Below are 17,040 nucleotides of genomic sequence, written 5' to 3'. Positions count from 1 at the left end.
CTACAATTTGGAATAGCTAAGTGGCTGCAACATAGAGCCCAAGCAAAGAACCACTGTGAGGAATGCACAGGATGGGTCAGCATTTCAGTACATTGTACATAGAGTTGCTGTGAGCCAAAAGCCACTCGATTGCACCTAACAACAGCAACAACAGGACTTGGGCGTCTAACAATATACTGAACTACATCTTAAAGAAACACTTCTTAGTTTACAGCAGCGGTTCACAACCTGTGGATCAGGACCTCTTTGGGGCTTGAGCTACCCATTCACAGGGGTTGACATCTTCTTATTAGTAGCAAAATTACAGGTATAATGTAGCAACAAAAATAATTTTATGAATGGATGTTCACCACAACATCAGGGACTTCACTATAGTGCCAAGGAATTACGAAGTTTGAGAACCACTGGTTTAGAGCATAGTAAATCTGATTAAATACTACCTATTTTAACACGAATGAAGTTGGAAAGTAATGGAAATTGGGAGAGGACAGTAGTATAAAATTCCTATGAGGTAGAATTGCTCTACATCATAGAGTAGCTAAGACAATGAGAAGATATGAAGTCAAAGAGCTGTAGAGGAAATTCCATAGGACACGTGGCAACAGCTTTATGCTCTTGTTAACCCCTTGGGGCCTCCCTTTCTTTTGTTGGTTCCCTTAACCCCATCCGCACCACTGTGAACAGTCTTCATTAAACTCTCTTTAATTAAAACTTCTGAATGGTTTGTTTTCTGCTGGACCCCTAACAGATATCATTTAATTTTCTTGATTGCAATTCATCTCTAGCATACAGAAATCTTTCAAGAGTTTGTTTTATGTTTTGTTTTCATCCACAAAAGCATTTACTTCCAGATTAGTTTGTCCTTGAAACAAGATCAATAGTTCTTTCCTCTCCAATGAAACCCAAGTGCTACACTGCCTGAATGCCTATGAAGTTCATGTTTTCCTACATTGAGATCCCAACCATTCCCTACACCAGTGTTTCTCAGCCTTCCTAATGCCGTGACTTTTTCATATATTTCCTCAGTTTGTGGTGACACCTGACCACAAAATTATTTCATTTCTAATTCATCACTGTAATTTTGTTACTGTGATGAATCAGGCCACCCCCGTGAAAGTCTCATTCGACCCCCAAAGAAGTCGTGACCCACCAGTTGAGATCCACTACCCTAGACCGTTTGGCCCGAGGGCTGTATATGGCCCCCCAAATCATCAATACCTGCCAGCATCACACATCTCACCAAAGAGAAGCAAAGAGAAGCATTTGAACTCACCTTAGGGGTGAATTCATTAAATATTTGACCTGTATGGCCCCATGAATGACATTATAAATCACATGATCCTTGGCAGAAAAACAAGGTTCCAGCTCCTGCTCTAGACCAAAAGTTCTGAAACTTATTCTGCCTACTGCCCCCTTTTCAGAAAAAGAAATTACTCAGGGACCCCTGGTAATGAAAGAATTTTGTACTATAGCTCACCATCCAGGATAAAATGTAGATATCTGCTTTGTAGATCCCTGGATTTTTCCATGCCAAGCAGATGGTGGTGTTGCGCACTGTGGGAAACGAGACTCTAGGTAAATCAGGTTTGCTTTCACTCTCTGTGCAAGAATTTCAGTTGAGGAGCAAGATCTGTCTTCAAAGAAGTGTATCCAGAATGCTCCTTAGAGGCAAGAATGGCTAGAATTCGTCTCACATACTTGAACATCAGGAGCTATGAGGAGCAACATCATAGAGAAGGCCATCATGCTTGTTAAAGGGGCACCAAAATGAGGAAGGCCCTCACCAAGATGGATGGACACAGTTTCTGCAGCAATAGTCTAAAACATAACAATTTTTGAGAATGGCACAGGAACAGGAAGTGTTTCTTTCGGTTGTACAAAGAGTCGCTGCGAGTTGAAACCAACTTGACAGCATCCAACACAACTAGATGTGGAGAAAGCATGGACTGGTCTGTGTACAGTGACCCCAGCGAGGTTCCTCGTCCATTTTTGTATTTAAATGGGCCAGGTGCTCTCACAAACCACGTCTTCAATAGACAACTTAGATTTTTTTCTTTCATCCCAGGAACCATTCTGAAATTTAAAATGACCATTTGACACTGAGTGGATTGTGATTCATGGCAATTCATAGGATTTCCAATGGGCATATCCTTTCAGAAACAGATGGCAGACGTTCTTCCAAGGTATTCTGGGTGCGCTTGAGCCTCCTACGTTTCTGTTAATGGCCAAGTGTTTTCACCATTTGTACTATCCAGGATTGACTTCCAGCTCTATATATCCTTAAAATTGACATCTCTCCTCTCTTGGTAAAGTCATGACCATTGCTGTGTTTCAGTCGATTTACCATATTCAAATATAGAAATGACAAATAATTCTACCACCTCACAGAAAATGTCAGAAACTCGTTGCTCTCATTTAATAGTGGCGTGGGTGATTACATATTGGACTGCTAATCCCAAAGTCAACAGTTCAAAACGACCAGCCACACTCAGGGAAAAAGATGAGGCTTTCCACTCCTACCAAGTTACACTCTCAAATAACCACAGGAGTAGTTGGACCCTGTCCTATAAGGTAGAACTCAGGTCATGGTGAGTCAGAGTGGACTGGATGGCAGTGAGTTGGTTTGGTTTTTGGCATCCCCTCCTACCATAATATCTCACAATTGCTAAGTGCATGTTATGTACTAGTGTTCTAAGCATTGCATGTACATTCACTAATTTCATCCCACAGGTGCGGTGTGCGTGAAGCATTAGAAATGCTAACCAGAATGTCGGTGGTTCAAATCCACCAGCTGTTCTTTGGGATCAAGATTGGGCTGTCAGCTCTCATAAAGATGTTCGGGGTTGGACATCTGCCGGGACAGTTATTACTTTATCCTGCCGAGTTGCTATGGGTCTGAATGAACTCAAGAGCAGTGGGGTTTTGGTGGCTTTTGCAACCCTTTTAAGAGGAGCGCTGGTGGGGCAATAGAGAAGCCCTTGACTACTTACCACAAGCTCAGAAAAACCCTCAGCAGATTCCCCTGAGAATGATGCATCAATTTTCTCCAGGACAAGTCACAGCTTATAGGAACACCTCTAGAATGGTTCCATTCTGTCCTGCAGGCTCACTATGAATTGGAATTGACTGACCCATTGGTAGTGAGTGCATCAGCTCCCGTCTATTGGTGAGAACATGAATTCACAGAAAAGTGAAACAATCTAGCCCAGAGGTGACCAGTTTATCAAAGGGGGAGCTAGAATTCATATCCCAGCAGACCAACCTCAGAGACAACAGGCTTAGCTCCACACTCTGCTGATGTCTTGAGTACAAGTGGTTGGATTTTGCATCCGTTCCCCTACACATCATCTCCACTGTCCAATATCGATCAATGTTAGCATGAGAACTGAAGAGTCACACTCTAACCCTGCCCAATCCCACACGTACAGGTGAGAAAAAAATGGTGAGACCACTGGGCAGTTTTAGCTGCCACCTCTATTTCCACCGCCTCAATGCACACAAAAAGAAGTCAGAGAAAGCATTTTTGGCCTTGCCACCACTCCTTAGCCCTGACACCTTGGGGCCTGTCCACTCTCTTGGACACCCACAAGACGGCTACCTGGGAACTTCCCCTGGGGCACTTGGGGAGAAAGGAAAGGGCACACGCCTGCAATGTAATTCACACTGTAACAACTTGTTTCCCCCTTGGAGAATGACACCATTAGCTGCTTCAATTGTGCATGAAATATAAATTACATGACTCAGAGGTATCATGTCGGAGCAGCCATGATGCTAAGTGATGAGGCTCTCCATTGAGCAGCCCCTCTCCAACCGGCAGGTCCAAAAAAACCCAAGACCCGAGGCTGACAGCTGAGAACGAGGTTCTGTGGTCTTTGAGTGTGCCTGCTTCATAGAGCCCACAAGGGAGAATCATTCCGGGTGACCCAGGATGCCAGGCTGGAATGTTCCAGCCATCTGCTGTCATCACCCTGGACCTCCCATTTTCTTTAAAGGGAGTCGAATGCTGAACAGTACTCTTTCCTTCCCTAACCCCCAGAAAAGTAGGAAAAAGGTGGTGTTGATTGTGGTAATATCCTTCTTGCTAAGGAGATTTGGTGATGCTGTGGGTTAAGCATCTCACTACTAATCACAAGGCCAGCAGTTCAAACCCACTAGCTGTTCTGAGAGGGAGAAAGATGAGGCCGTCTGACATGGACAAATTTATGGTGTCAGAAACCCACACAGGAAGTTCTACTATTTCCTCTGGGATTGCTATGCATCTGAATTGGCTGGATTCACCAGAAGTAGGTTTTGCTTCTTCGGAGTGTATTTGTACATGTGTGTGTACATGTGTGTGTGCGTGCCTGTGAGTGCGTGTGTCTGCATTGTCGCTTGTGTGGTTTGGAAGCCCAGAGCAGGCAGATCGAGGCTGCATTGGAAGCAGTTGAGAAGAGAGAAGGGTGAGATCCTTCAAGAGGTAGATAGATCCAAACTCATTTCCCAGATCCCTTCTATATTCATTCTGCCTCCCATTCATAACTCTTTCTGGCTCAAATTACTCCGTATTCTCTCCCTGGCTAGCGCCCCACAGCTTTCTACCCCATTTCACCACTAGATCTCTGGACACTACTCTAAATCAGCTTGAGATACTCAATGATTGATGAGCTGCTGAAGGGTTGGATCAGCCACCCTTCTTTGTGCCCATGAAAGAACATTCCAAAACCTCATGTCACAAGCAGGTACCCTTGCTTTTAGAGAAGAGGCATAAGCTAATTTGTATGTTTCCACCTTGAGAGGGCCAAGCACCACCATGTACAATTATTAGATAACCATAAGTGTGTCACTTTTGTGGTCACTACACATCTCCTTTGGAGGACCCATTTGCCCTCTCCTAGCACCGTGATCCCTGGTGCCATAGCTAGACTGGGATGGGACATCCATGTGCTCAACCAGGAACTGCCAGGTGGAATCAGAGCCACTGCCCCCTCTGCAGAGCCTCTGTGAGGACCGGGAGTTTGGAAACACAGCCTAAAGCTGCGGGAGGAGAAATTTAGGAAATTATCACCCATTTATGCTAATGACAACTGTACAAAGCCCACAACCACCCTTCAAATGCCCTGCTACTGAGCAGAGCCAAAAGAAGGAAAAGCCAAAATCCACATATGGGTACAGGAAGACCTCTGGAAGTTGTCCCTGTGGGGGGCCCGGGAAGCGGGAGCGTGGCCTTGAGGAGCCTCAAGGGCTCAGGCTGGGAAAGAGCCAGGATGCCTGTCGACAAAACCCTTCAGACCAGACACAACCTGAGGAAGTTCAACTCTCTCTCTTTGTCTCTCTGCCTAACCACCAACCTCTTACCCAGTGCAGGAGATTCTTTGAACAGGGTCCACAGGGCCAGATGTGAGAGCTAGCAGCTCCTGTTACTACCCTGGCTTGGGAAACCTCCCACTTTCTGGAAATGCAAATATTTTCTTGGACTTTGATCAAGACCAAGATCAACCCTACCCTCCCCCTTTTCTCACAGAGGCACTTGGTCAGAATGGCAAATAGCGCTCAACTGCCATGCACTCCGCCTCTTTATTCCTTGTTCCATTCGAACCAACTGCTTCAAAAAATCACAAAACTGCCAGATGGAGGGCAGGGCAGTGCTTTCTGTTCAGGCTTCCCTCTCATTCTTTCTCTGGTCGCATCATCATTCCAGGTACAGCAAACTCATTGCAGTCCAGTCAATTCCTTATATAAGTTTTCCAAGGTTGTACAACATTACTGGAACAGACAGCCCCATCATTTTACCTTGAAGCAGCTGGTGGGTTTCAACTGTCAACCTTTCAGCTAGCCATTCAACATTTACATGACAGTGCCTTCAGAGTGGTGAGTCATAGTCTGCAGACACCGTGGGAAAGAATCATTCTTCTGCCTTATTTTCATAAGGTGGGTTACTAGGTAGGCAGGTGTGAGTCAGGTGTAAGTAGAAATCAACTTGTTGGCAACAAACAACAACACCGATGTTATTGATTTGGGGCTGGGGAACTGAGACCTATGAGGCATGGAGCTAAGTAACAGCTACTTCAGGTTTGTTAGGCACTTCGTCGTTGAGCTCTGTTCTAGATACTGGTTATACAGGTAGAAGGAAGGTGGCATCTCTGTTCCTGGGGTTGAGAGATGCGAGGGGTTGGAAAACTTCCTGTCCTGTTAGTAGTAGGTGTAGATTTTGTTTCTGTTGTTAGATGCCATTGAGTCAATTCCAACTCCTAGCCACCCTATGGACATTAGAACGAAACACCACCCAGTCCTGCACCATCCTCTCAATAGTTGTTATGGTTCAGCCCCTTGTTGCAGCCACTGTGTCAATCCATTTACTGAAGGTCTTCCTCATTTTCGCTTATCTCTCTTCACCTAGCAGGATGTCCTTACTCCTCCAGGGACTGATCTCTCACTAACAGTATGTCTAAGGTACGTGAGGGGAAGTCTCACCATTCTTGCTTCTAAGGAGTATTCTGGCTGTACTTCTAACCCACATTTGTTTGTTCTTTTGGCAGTTCATAGTACTTCCAATATTATTCACCAGCATCCCAATATAAATGCATTGATTCTTCTTTGATCTTCCTTTTCAATGTCCAACTTTCACGTGCATACAAGGCCATTGAATATATGACTCAGATGGCTTTAGTCAGCTACACCTTAAGCTTCAAGGTAACATCCTTGCTCTTAAACACTTTGGAGAACACTTTTGAAAGAGGTCTCTGGCTGCAACGCGTGGCCCCTTTAAGGATGAAGAGGCGGGGCGCACAGGTGGAAGCCCATGGCCCCTTTAAGCCTTGGCCTATTTGGCAGCAGCTGGAGCCACTATTGAGGACAAGGCAAGAGGCCAGCCAGCACTTCCTGTGGAGGCCAAGGGCTCAGGACCTGAGCAGGCCAAGCTCTGAGTGCTGAGTGAGCCAGCCTCAGAGCCGCACCACCTCCATGGGCCAAAATGACCTGATGGGCAAGGCCTAGGGCTTCACAGACCAGGTGTGGTTCCTGCGGCCTCCCCGCCCTCTCCCAGACTCCTGCCCACCCGGGCCTTGCCACCATGACCCCTGATGTGGGTCTGCAGCCCACCTGGTGCCTGCCCAGGCCCCAGAACTCCTACCCTGCCTGGCCCACCCACCTGAGACCTCACTCCAGGACCCCTGTCCCAACCCTGGTCCTTCTCCAGGCCCCCTCCCTGCCCAAGACTTTGTTAGTCTGGTTGGTCATGAGGGATGGAAAGGAGGAGGGATCCTGCCCAGGCCCTGCACCCCATCCAACTTGGGATGATCTGGGTTGGTCCAGCCACCAAGGTGGCTTCCCTCCCACAGGCCCATATACCCAGAACTCCATTGGACCCACTGGGTACGTGAGGCCTCCCCATCAAGGGCTCGGGATATGTGCCCACAGCCTGGAATGGGATCCTAGCTTGCTAGAGCCTCACTCCCCTCCCCTTAAGCCCCAACAACTTAAGATCCCTAGAAAGTGTCTCTTTGTGGGGGCCCTTGTGGGGTCACACTCTGGCTGTGAAGGGCTAGGCTATGGCTTTTGGCACTTGTCTTCTCTATTCTGAATCTTTAGACCATTGGTCCTTCCACGGGGCAGTTCTACAGGAGTAGCAGGGAACTCTATTCGGGAGTGAAGTTGGCCAGATTTGAGTAGGGGTGCCCTGGCAGGGATGCCAACTTGGGAGAAGAGCCCATCTCCCCTTTCTCTTTCCCAGCTGCAAAAAAATTTTAAAAAGGAAGAGGTCTCATAGAGCAGATTTACCCAATGCAATACGTCCTTTGGGTTCTTGACTGGGGCTCGCGTGATCATTTATTGTGGATCGCAGCAAGAAGATAGCACTGATCACTTCAGTATTTTCTCCATTTATCATGATCATGTTTAGATGACAGGGACATAATTACATATAAATATGTCCCTGGGACCCAACTCCTGGGGCGTCCCAAACAACTTGATGAAAAGGAAAACGAGAGAGAGAAGACAAGCACTCTGAGCCTAGGTTGGAAGGACAGTCCTTTGTGAATAGAGAGCTTCAAGGGTATTGGAGTTCCTGGAGGAGGGCAAAGAGTTCCACACTCAACTATTCAACAAATCATCGGCAGTTGGAACCCACACAGGGGCACCATGGAGGAAAGGCCTGGAAACCTGCTTAAAGCCTATAGTCTTGAAAGTCCTATGGAATCCACACATAAGGCACCATGAGTCAGAATCAACTCTCTCATGCCTGTTTTGGTTTGGGTAGAGGAGCTATTAGAAGCAGTGGGGTATAATGTTGAATCCAAGAAGAGGAAGGATTTGGTCACCATTAAAGTAACTTCTGACCCAATTAATAACAATCATACGGACTTTTGTGGGAGAAAAATGAGGATTTCTATGGCTGTAAATATTTAGTGTCAGAAACCCACATAGACAGTTCTACCCTGCCCTATACAGTCGCTGATTTGGTGTCAACTGGATGGCACTAAGATAGCAACTATCTGCTGAAAGGTTGCCATGTGGAAGAGCTTGTGCCAAGTCCGTTATGGATATGCTATGATCTTTGTGGGAGACAAAGGTCCTGCTTAAGATTAATGTCTCTGGTGTCAAATCGCTCCATTGTCCAGTCTTGGCTCTATGTCCTTCTAGCTCTATAACCTCGGAAAAATCATTGAACCCCCTTTGTTCTGCTGTGTGTACAAGGGAAGTGAAAAATAGTTCTTAGGTTGTGTGTTCGAGGTTGAGATTGAATGATAGAAAGACCTTGTTGTTGTTAGTCGCCAGCAAAGCAAATTTGATTCCTTGTGACCTTATGCCGGATAGGACAAATTACTGCTAGATCCTATGCAATCTTCCCGCCCATTGGCAGGTGTGAGGTCATTGTTGCGGTTATTGTGCCAGTCCGTGTCATGAAGAGTTTCCCCAGATCCACTATTTTACCAAACATGATGTTTTCGTCTCGCAATTGGTCTTTCCTAACGACATGTCCAAAATCAGCATGACAAAATTTTGCCATTCTATCTTCTAGGAATATTCTTCGAAGAATGTCCTGGTTCGATTTCCTCCAGGACTGATTTGCTCATTCTTTTGGCCACCCACAGTATACTCAATACATGGTCTTTGCCATCACGGTCATTTGAATGCCTCAATCCTTCTTAGAATCCTGGTCCTCACTGTTGTAGAAACTCCATTTCTCACAGCTTGCTTCAGATCTGCTGAAGTGGAATCTGAGTTCTTGTAGGCCCCAAGGACATGGCATTTGTGTGCCTGCTAGAAGCACTGAGGAACAACGTCTGGCCCATAGTAAGTGCTTATAATTGTTCATTGCGATCCGTGTTATTATTTATCATCCCATGTAAACTTTCCAGCACACGCACAGGTCAGGAAACCAAGATTCTGAGCCTGTCAGTGCCTTCACTGAGGCTACCCCTCAGGAGAGGGGAGGGGCTGCATGCAAATCGAACACATGATCAAACCAGTTGGCCTGGGTGGAGGGACTTTCAATGCTAAAATAGGGGAACGGGTTGTTGGGCATGTGGGAGGAAAGGCATCTAAAGAAAATCAGCAGAGTGCTCCGAGGCTCTGGAGTTCTGACTACAAAGACACATAACCCAGGCCTATATATCTTTGGGGGATGTGCAAGACCAGTAATTACAGGTAAAGACATACATCACAGGAAGGGGTTGCACTATAGGGTATACAGCAATGAGAGGGGGACAATATAGGGATATACACAATAGGAAGAGGAGGGATTGGGGGCACACATATGACAAGGGCAGATCCTAGATTCAGGATGGCAGCCTAACTTTGAATGTCACTGAGCTGGTTTGACCTGTTTTCTGGGTCTCCATAGAAACCATTATCAGTAGGGTGTAAACTCTTCCTATGGGAACCAAGCTAATGGTCACAAGCATTTAGGGAGAACTAGCCCATTGTCCTTAACAGCAGGGAAGGGGGGACCTCTACCTGCCCTGGGAGCAGACAGTTGTCTGGCCAATGACTGCCTTCAGGGAGGATGTCTCCAAGCATCTGGCTTCCCACGATATGCCGGCAAATAGGCTCTAGTGTTTGACATGTCTTTGGGGAGACAAATCTGGGGAGAAGTCTCTTTATAATTCCACATACATGATGTAAGGTATCGGTCCATTTGCCTTCATTCCTTTGCATGTGGCGACTCAGTGGTCATAGCACTGTGTATTGAATAAGTGGGTCTTCCCCCATTCACATAATTGTCAAATCACAAGTTACCATAGGTGTACGGGTGTATTTCTTGATTCTCATTTCTACTCCTTGGACTGCCCTCTTAGGAATACCACACTCTTTTGATGATTGTGGCTTTGTTAGATCTCTCGGGAGATCGAGTTGTACCTCGTTAGAAAGAATTCACGCCGGAGCCTGGTTCGTGAACCAAGTGAGTTTGATGAGAGGTAGAAGAAGTTTCAGGTTTTACACAGCACCCATAGGACTCCGCCGACCATGCAGCCTGGCTGAAGCTGCTCAGCGTCACGCAAAGATCTCTCCTTCCCTGCGACTCTCTGCTCTCTGTTAGATCTCTCTCTCTCTCTCTCTCTCTCTCTCTCTGACTCACTTTCTCTCTCCCTTCTCCCCCTCCCCCTCCCCCACCCCTCCCTTTTCATGGATTCCAGGGGGAGGCGTGGTGGACGACCCCAGATGGACCCCATTGGCTGAATTGAATTCACCTGGCTCAGGTGGGCCGATCCAGGTTTAGCACCCACCCAATCCCACTGGTGGGAAACCTGAGCCTCTGAGCATGTGCAGTGTGCCGCTCTTTGTTCCCTTGCCTGGCTCTCTGGGCATGGCTTAAGGGACATCCCATCCCTGCGCTAGTCTGCCTAACAACGTTACAGTACATTTTTAAATTGGAAAGGATGAAACTTCCTATTTTTAAAAATTTATTTTTTATTTTATTTTGAAACCTCCTATTTTGTTCTTCTTTTTTTCAAGATCATTTTTACTATTTGAGGCCCTTTGCAATCATGTGAATTTGAGAATTGACTTTCCGTTCCCCTAAAAGGAACATAAAAGCTGTTGGAATTTTTATAGGGATTGCAGATCACTTTGGTCATATTGTCATCTTAACAATATTAAGCCTTCTAATTTATTTATGTCTTCTTTAAATTCCCTCAGAAGTATTTTTAGTATTTATCTCCCTCATTAAATTATTCCTCAGTCCCATCTACATGTAACCTCCTTTCTGGGAAATGGGCAATGCAACGGTGGGTGAGGGGAGACGCGGGGCAGTGTAAGATAAGATAAAATAATAATTTATAAACTATTAAGGGTTCAAGGGGGAGGGGGAGGGGGAGCGGAGAGGGAAGGGAGGGGAAAAAAAGGAAAAAGCTGATTCCAGGAACCCAAGTGGAAGACGAATTTTGAGAATGATGAAGACAACGAATGTATAAGGGTGCTTTACTCAATTGATGTATGTATGGATTCTGATAAGAGTTGTATGAGCCCCAATAAAACGATTTATTAAAAAAATTATTCCTCAGTCCTTTAGTTGTTTACATGGTATTAGAAATGGAATTGTTCTCTTTCTTTCCTTTTCCGATTGTTTGCTGCTGGTGTATGGAAGCACAACATATTTTTAAAGAATCTTTTTATTAGGGACTCATACAACTCCCATCACAATCCATATACACATCAATTATGTAAAGCCCATCCGTACATTCATTGCCCTCATCGTTCTCAAAACATTTGCTCTCCACCTAAGCCCCTAGCATCAGGTCCTCATTTTTTCCCTCCCTCCCTGTTCCCCCCTCCCTCATGAACCCTTGATAATTTATAAATTATTATCTTGCCATATCTTTCCCTGTCCGATATCTCCCTTCACCCACCCCTCTGTTGTCCGTCCCCCAGAGAGGAGGTCACATGTAGATCCTTGTAATTGGTTCCCCGTTTCCAACCCATCCTCCCTCTACCCTCCCAGCATCACCACTCACACCACTGGTCCTGAAGGGATCATCTGCCCTTGATTCCCTGTGTTTCCAGTTCCCATCTGTACCAGTGTACATCCTCTGGTCTAGGCAGACTTGCAAGGTAGAATTGGGATCATGATAGTGGGGGAGGAGGAAGCATTTAGGAACTTAAGGAAAGTTGTATTTTTCATCATTGCTACATCGCACCCTGACTGGCTTGTCTCCTCCCCGAGACCCTTCTGTAAGGGGGTGTTGTCCAGTGGCCCACAAATGGACTTTGGGTCTCCACTCTGCACTCCACCCCTCATTCACTATGATATAATTTTTTGTTCTGATGATGCCTGATACCTGATCCCTTCAACACCTCGTGATCGCACAGGCTGGTGTGCTTTGTCCATGTGGGCTTTTTTTGCTTCTGAGCTAGATGGCTGCTTGTTTACCTTCAAACCTTTAAGACCCCGACTCTATAGCCGGGCACCATCAGCTTTCTTCACCACATTTGCTTATGCACCCATTTGTCTTCAGCGATCAAATCAGGGAGGTGAGCACACAATGATATGAATTTTTGTTCTTTGATGCCTGATAAGTGATGGCTTCGGCACCTCTTGATCACACAGGCTGGTGTGCTTCTTCCATGTGGGCTTTGTTGCTTCTGAGTTAGATGGCCGCTCGTTTACCTTCAAGCCTTTAAGACCTCAGATGCTATTACCTTTTGATAGCCGGGCACCATCAGCTTTCTTCACCACATTTGCTTATTCACCCGCTTTGTCTTCAGCAGTTGTATCAGGAAGGTGAGCCTCATAGAGTGTCAATTTAAAAGAAGAAAGTATTTTTGATTGAGGGAGTACTTGAGTGGAGGCCCAAGGTCCTTCTGCTACCTTAATACTAAACCTATAAATATGTGCACATAGATCTGTAAGGTCTCTCTCTCCGGGACTAGATTTCAGCCTTGGTCCTTGGCTCCGCGCGAGAAAGATTTTATGCTGAAGCCGGGCTCGTGATCCAAGTGAATTTAATGAAAGTTCAAAGAAGCATCAGGTTTTACGCGGCACCCATAGGATTCCTTTGACCATGCGGCCTGGCAGAGACTGCTCCGGGACACGCAAGGATCTCTCCCCTCCCACGGAGATGACCAGACCCTCTCCCTCTCGGTTCCTGCCTTCTTAAAGGTTCCTGGGGGAGGCGTGGTGAACGACCCCAGGTCGATCCCATTGGCTGAATTGTAGTAACCTGGCCCAGGTGGGCTGCTCCAGGTGTAACGCCCATCTCCACCCACTGGCGGGAAAATCCAGCTTTGTCCTTTGCTGGTTCTCCTGGGCATGCGTAAATGGACTTCCCAATTACCTAGGCTAAGCTACCTAACAGATCTATTTCCCCATCCTCATATATAAACATATTTGCCTATGTACATGTCTTTATCTAGAACTCTATAAATGCCCTTTGCCTCCCAGCTCTTTCCTCTATTTTCTTTTTTGACTTTCCTCCTTTCCCACTATCATGCTCAGTCCCCACCAGGGTTTCAGCAATTCCTCTTGGTTACATTACCCTTGATCATGCCCTACCAAGCCTCCCACACCCTCCTCACCACCGATTTGGGTCACTTGTTCCTTTGTCCCTGGGTTTGTTAACACCACTACCTTTCCCCCCACTTCCCCCTCTCCCATGTCCCCTTGGAACTGTTGGTTCCATTGTTTTCTCCTCCAGATTGTTCATCCAGCCTATCTTATTTAGACAGACCTGAGGAGGTAATAACATGCACAAAAACAAGACAGAGCAAAACCAAGAAACAATATACAGCAAAACAACAACAAACCAATGACAAAAACCAAAACAAAACACAATAAGAAAAAAAAGCTTGTAGTTAGTTCAAGGATTGTTTGTTGGCCTTTAGGAGTGTTTTCCAGTCCATTCTGTTGGGGCACCATGCTGGCTCCAAAGTCCACCTTCAGCATTCCCTGGGGACCTCGCCACTCCAATCCCTTGCTGTTGCACCCCTTTAGTGTTTTGCCTCAGTGTGGCAGGATCATATTGGGTGCAATTCCCACACTGTGTCTCCATTGTTGTCCCCTGTAGGGCTATGAGTCAGTGAGGGGCGCCATGTCTCCTAGTTTGGCTGGCCATGTGGTCCTCTCTGTGAACTGGCTGTTCTAATTGGAAATATCCTCCCCATGGCCTGGTGGTCCAGGATGTGCTCCACTCTCCTCGTTCCCCTTCCTCTGCTCCCGTGTGCTCTGATCAGATATGTCCCTCTCCCGGAGCTTCAGATTCAATGCCGCCCTTTGAAATAAATTCTTCTGGGGGGAGGGGCAGGTGTCCATTTAGTAGTTGGGATTTTGACCGGCCCCTCAAACCTCTCCACTGGTTCCCTACTGCATGCTGGCATGCTGCATTCACATCTTGGAGCATTGGGTTGAAGTCTGGTCCCTCTTTCCCTGTGGAGATAAAAACAATACCCGCTCCCCTTGGGTGGGTTAGTGAGGCTGAAATTCTTTAAGTGAGCAGACAGCGTCTATTTTCTCCTGAGGAGTGGCCAATGGGTTTGAACCACTGACCTTGCTGTTAGCAGCTACCGGGGTTCCTTACAGTTAGCCGTAGGCACACTAAATGAAGAGACAGTAGGTTAGAAGATAAATGTGGGGAAATGAGTTAAGTGGAATGAGGGGCTCCGGGATGGAGGTTCAATAGGGTGAGTAAAGCGGGCCTCAATGAGGAGGTGGCTCTTGGGCACAGACTCAAGGGCAGGGAGGGAGGGAGTGTGCAGACACATGCGGGGGCAGTTCACGGAAGGCAAACACCCTGAGTCGGAGAGAGGTTGGTGCGCTCGGGAGAGGGAAGCGTTTTGCCCATGTGTTTTTGGTTGGTTAAATTCCTAGCAGAGGAATTATGGGGTCAAAGGAATTGTCTAGATCTCCTTTGAAATTCTCTCGTTTCAAAGCCCTGGGATAGAAGAGTGACCGTACCCCAAAAGAAATCTATTCAAATGCAAGAAAATCAAAATGGAAGAAGAGTAGAAAACATAAAGGGGCTAAAAATAGCAGTTACCACTTCTGTTAAGAATTTCTGTGAGAATCTCAGGGGTTTACTGAGTCATCTTCCGCGGTGCCTGTTACAGTGGGCTGGCACAGCTTGGCCACGTGTCACCCCTCCGCGTTCCTGTATCTACTAGGCAGGATCCATCTTGCCTCTTTGCCAGTGACTTTCAAGTACCAATCAGCTCTTCCCTTTCCACCTTCCCAGGTCCCCTGGGACCTTCCTATTCAGCTCCAATTTCTGATCTAGTTAAAGACATCCCAACTTTCCCACTGACCGTGAGACTAATCAGATGACTTCACTGGAGGCGCGCGACCTTGTGGTTCAGGGGGGGGGGCAGTGGCCTTGAAGCACAGGGGGGACCTTCTGCTCTACCCAAGGGAAAGAATGGAGGGAGCTGCAGGGCCAGGGAGCAGGGAGGGTGTGTGGTAAGGGGCCGGCTCCAGGCAGAGGCTCATCAGAGGAGAAGAATGGGTTGGGCCCCGTTACCAAGGCCAGGCAGACTTTATTCTCCAAGTGGTAAGTCATCAAAGGAGGTTTGCTCAGAGTGACAACATGAGGCTGCCTTTCAAGAGGTTGTCTGGAGCTGGGGTGATAAATGCTTTTGGAAGGAGGGGAGTTAAGCCAGGGGAACCAGTTAGTTCACTGTGGCAGGAGATATTGTAAGCCTTTCATCCAGTCATTAAGCCAGTGTGTACTGGGGATCATGGGCGTGCTGGGCACTGTGCTCCATCCTGGGAAGGTGTAACCCACACCCCCACCCTCATGGAGATCACATTCTAGCCGGGGACAGAGACAGCTATCCAGTGGAAATCAATTGAGTAGATAGTATATTAACCTGTTTGCAAACCTGTCACTGGAGTCGTAGGACTGCCCCGTATTGTGTCTGAGGAAACAGATTGGCCACCATGTCTCTGCCCCGAGGGGCACCTGGTGGACTGAGATCAACCCCCTCCTGGTTAGCAGCCACGTGCTTAAGCACCGACCACCACCAGGGCCCGTAGATAGTGTGCTTAATGGTGCAGGTGGTCAAGTGGACATGCACGCAGGAAGGGAACGAGGAGTTTTTCAGAGCCCCGGGGTGGTGTCCATGGTTAAGCATTTGTCTTACTAATGGGAAGGTCGGTGCACATTGCCTACTCCTAAAGGACCCCCAACGAAATGCAATCCTTTTCAGAAAAGTCAGGGCCACAAACTGTGGAGCAAAGGTCCACTCTGACATCCCGGGTCACCAGGAACCAGAATCGACTCGAGGGCAACTGTTGTTTGTTTACTAGAAATGGTTGTGGGCTGGGGCCGGGAGGGGGTGGGCGGTGGGTGGTGTGGTTCACAAGTTCCTAAAGAAGAAGGATAGCCAGCTGGGGGAAGGAAGGCTCTTGGGGTGACTTGTGAGTGGAGGGGCCCCAAAGGAGGTGGCATGGGAGAAGGAGAAGGTGAGGGCGAGGGAGGTTGGGAGTGTTTGTAGGTAGACTCTGTGAGACGAGGAGCCAGCCAGGAGCACAACAGGGAGTCAGTGATTTTTATGAAGGGCAGCAAGAGAAAGCCACCCAGGCAGCACACAGCACGGTACCATCATGGAAGACCCAGGGCGTTCAGGTTATAGGCATGTCTCCCCGATGAGGCTGTCAGCATCTTGAAAGGATCCATTCACACTGGCCAAACCAAGGGCTGAGCACATTCCAAAATATTCAGTGAATATTCACAGTTGGAAGGCATTCTTCCTTCATCTTGCTGCCCCCAGCCACGGGGAGCTCCCTGCGTGGTGCCTGAGGCTGCTTTTCTATACTTCGCTAGAGGTCCACCACCGCAGCTAGGGAAGCTAACCAAGGGTCTGGCCCCAGGGAGGACTGGGGTTTGGGCCAAGCAGGAGTCCCGCTGTGTTAGCCCCAGTTGACCAGAGAAACAAATTCATAGACACTTATATGTGTTTTAAAAGAGAACTTTATATCAAAGAAAAATTGTACATTATGAAAACATCCCAGCCCAGTCCAGATCAAGTCCTTAAGTCTGATATTAGCCCATATGTCCGATACCAGTCTATAAATCCCTCTTCCTACTCATGAAACACAAGCAATGATGCTGATGCAGGAAGATCACAGGCCAG

The 17,040-nt window shown here is 47.2% G+C and overlaps 1 pseudogene; it reads left to right on the top strand.

Moving 5' to 3' along the window:
• Positions 1 to 17,040, top strand: part of LOC142440655 (cytosolic phospholipase A2 beta-like) — a 115,257-nt pseudogene that overhangs the window by 83,812 nt on the left and 14,405 nt on the right.

This window comes from Tenrec ecaudatus, chromosome 1 (genome assembly GCF_050624435.1).
Source record: "Tenrec ecaudatus isolate mTenEca1 chromosome 1, mTenEca1.hap1, whole genome shotgun sequence".
Lineage (NCBI taxonomy): Eukaryota > Metazoa > Chordata > Mammalia > Afrosoricida > Tenrecidae > Tenrec > Tenrec ecaudatus.
The sequence above is the reverse complement of the archived record's forward strand: the minus strand, read 5'-3'. Positions and strand labels throughout refer to the sequence as shown.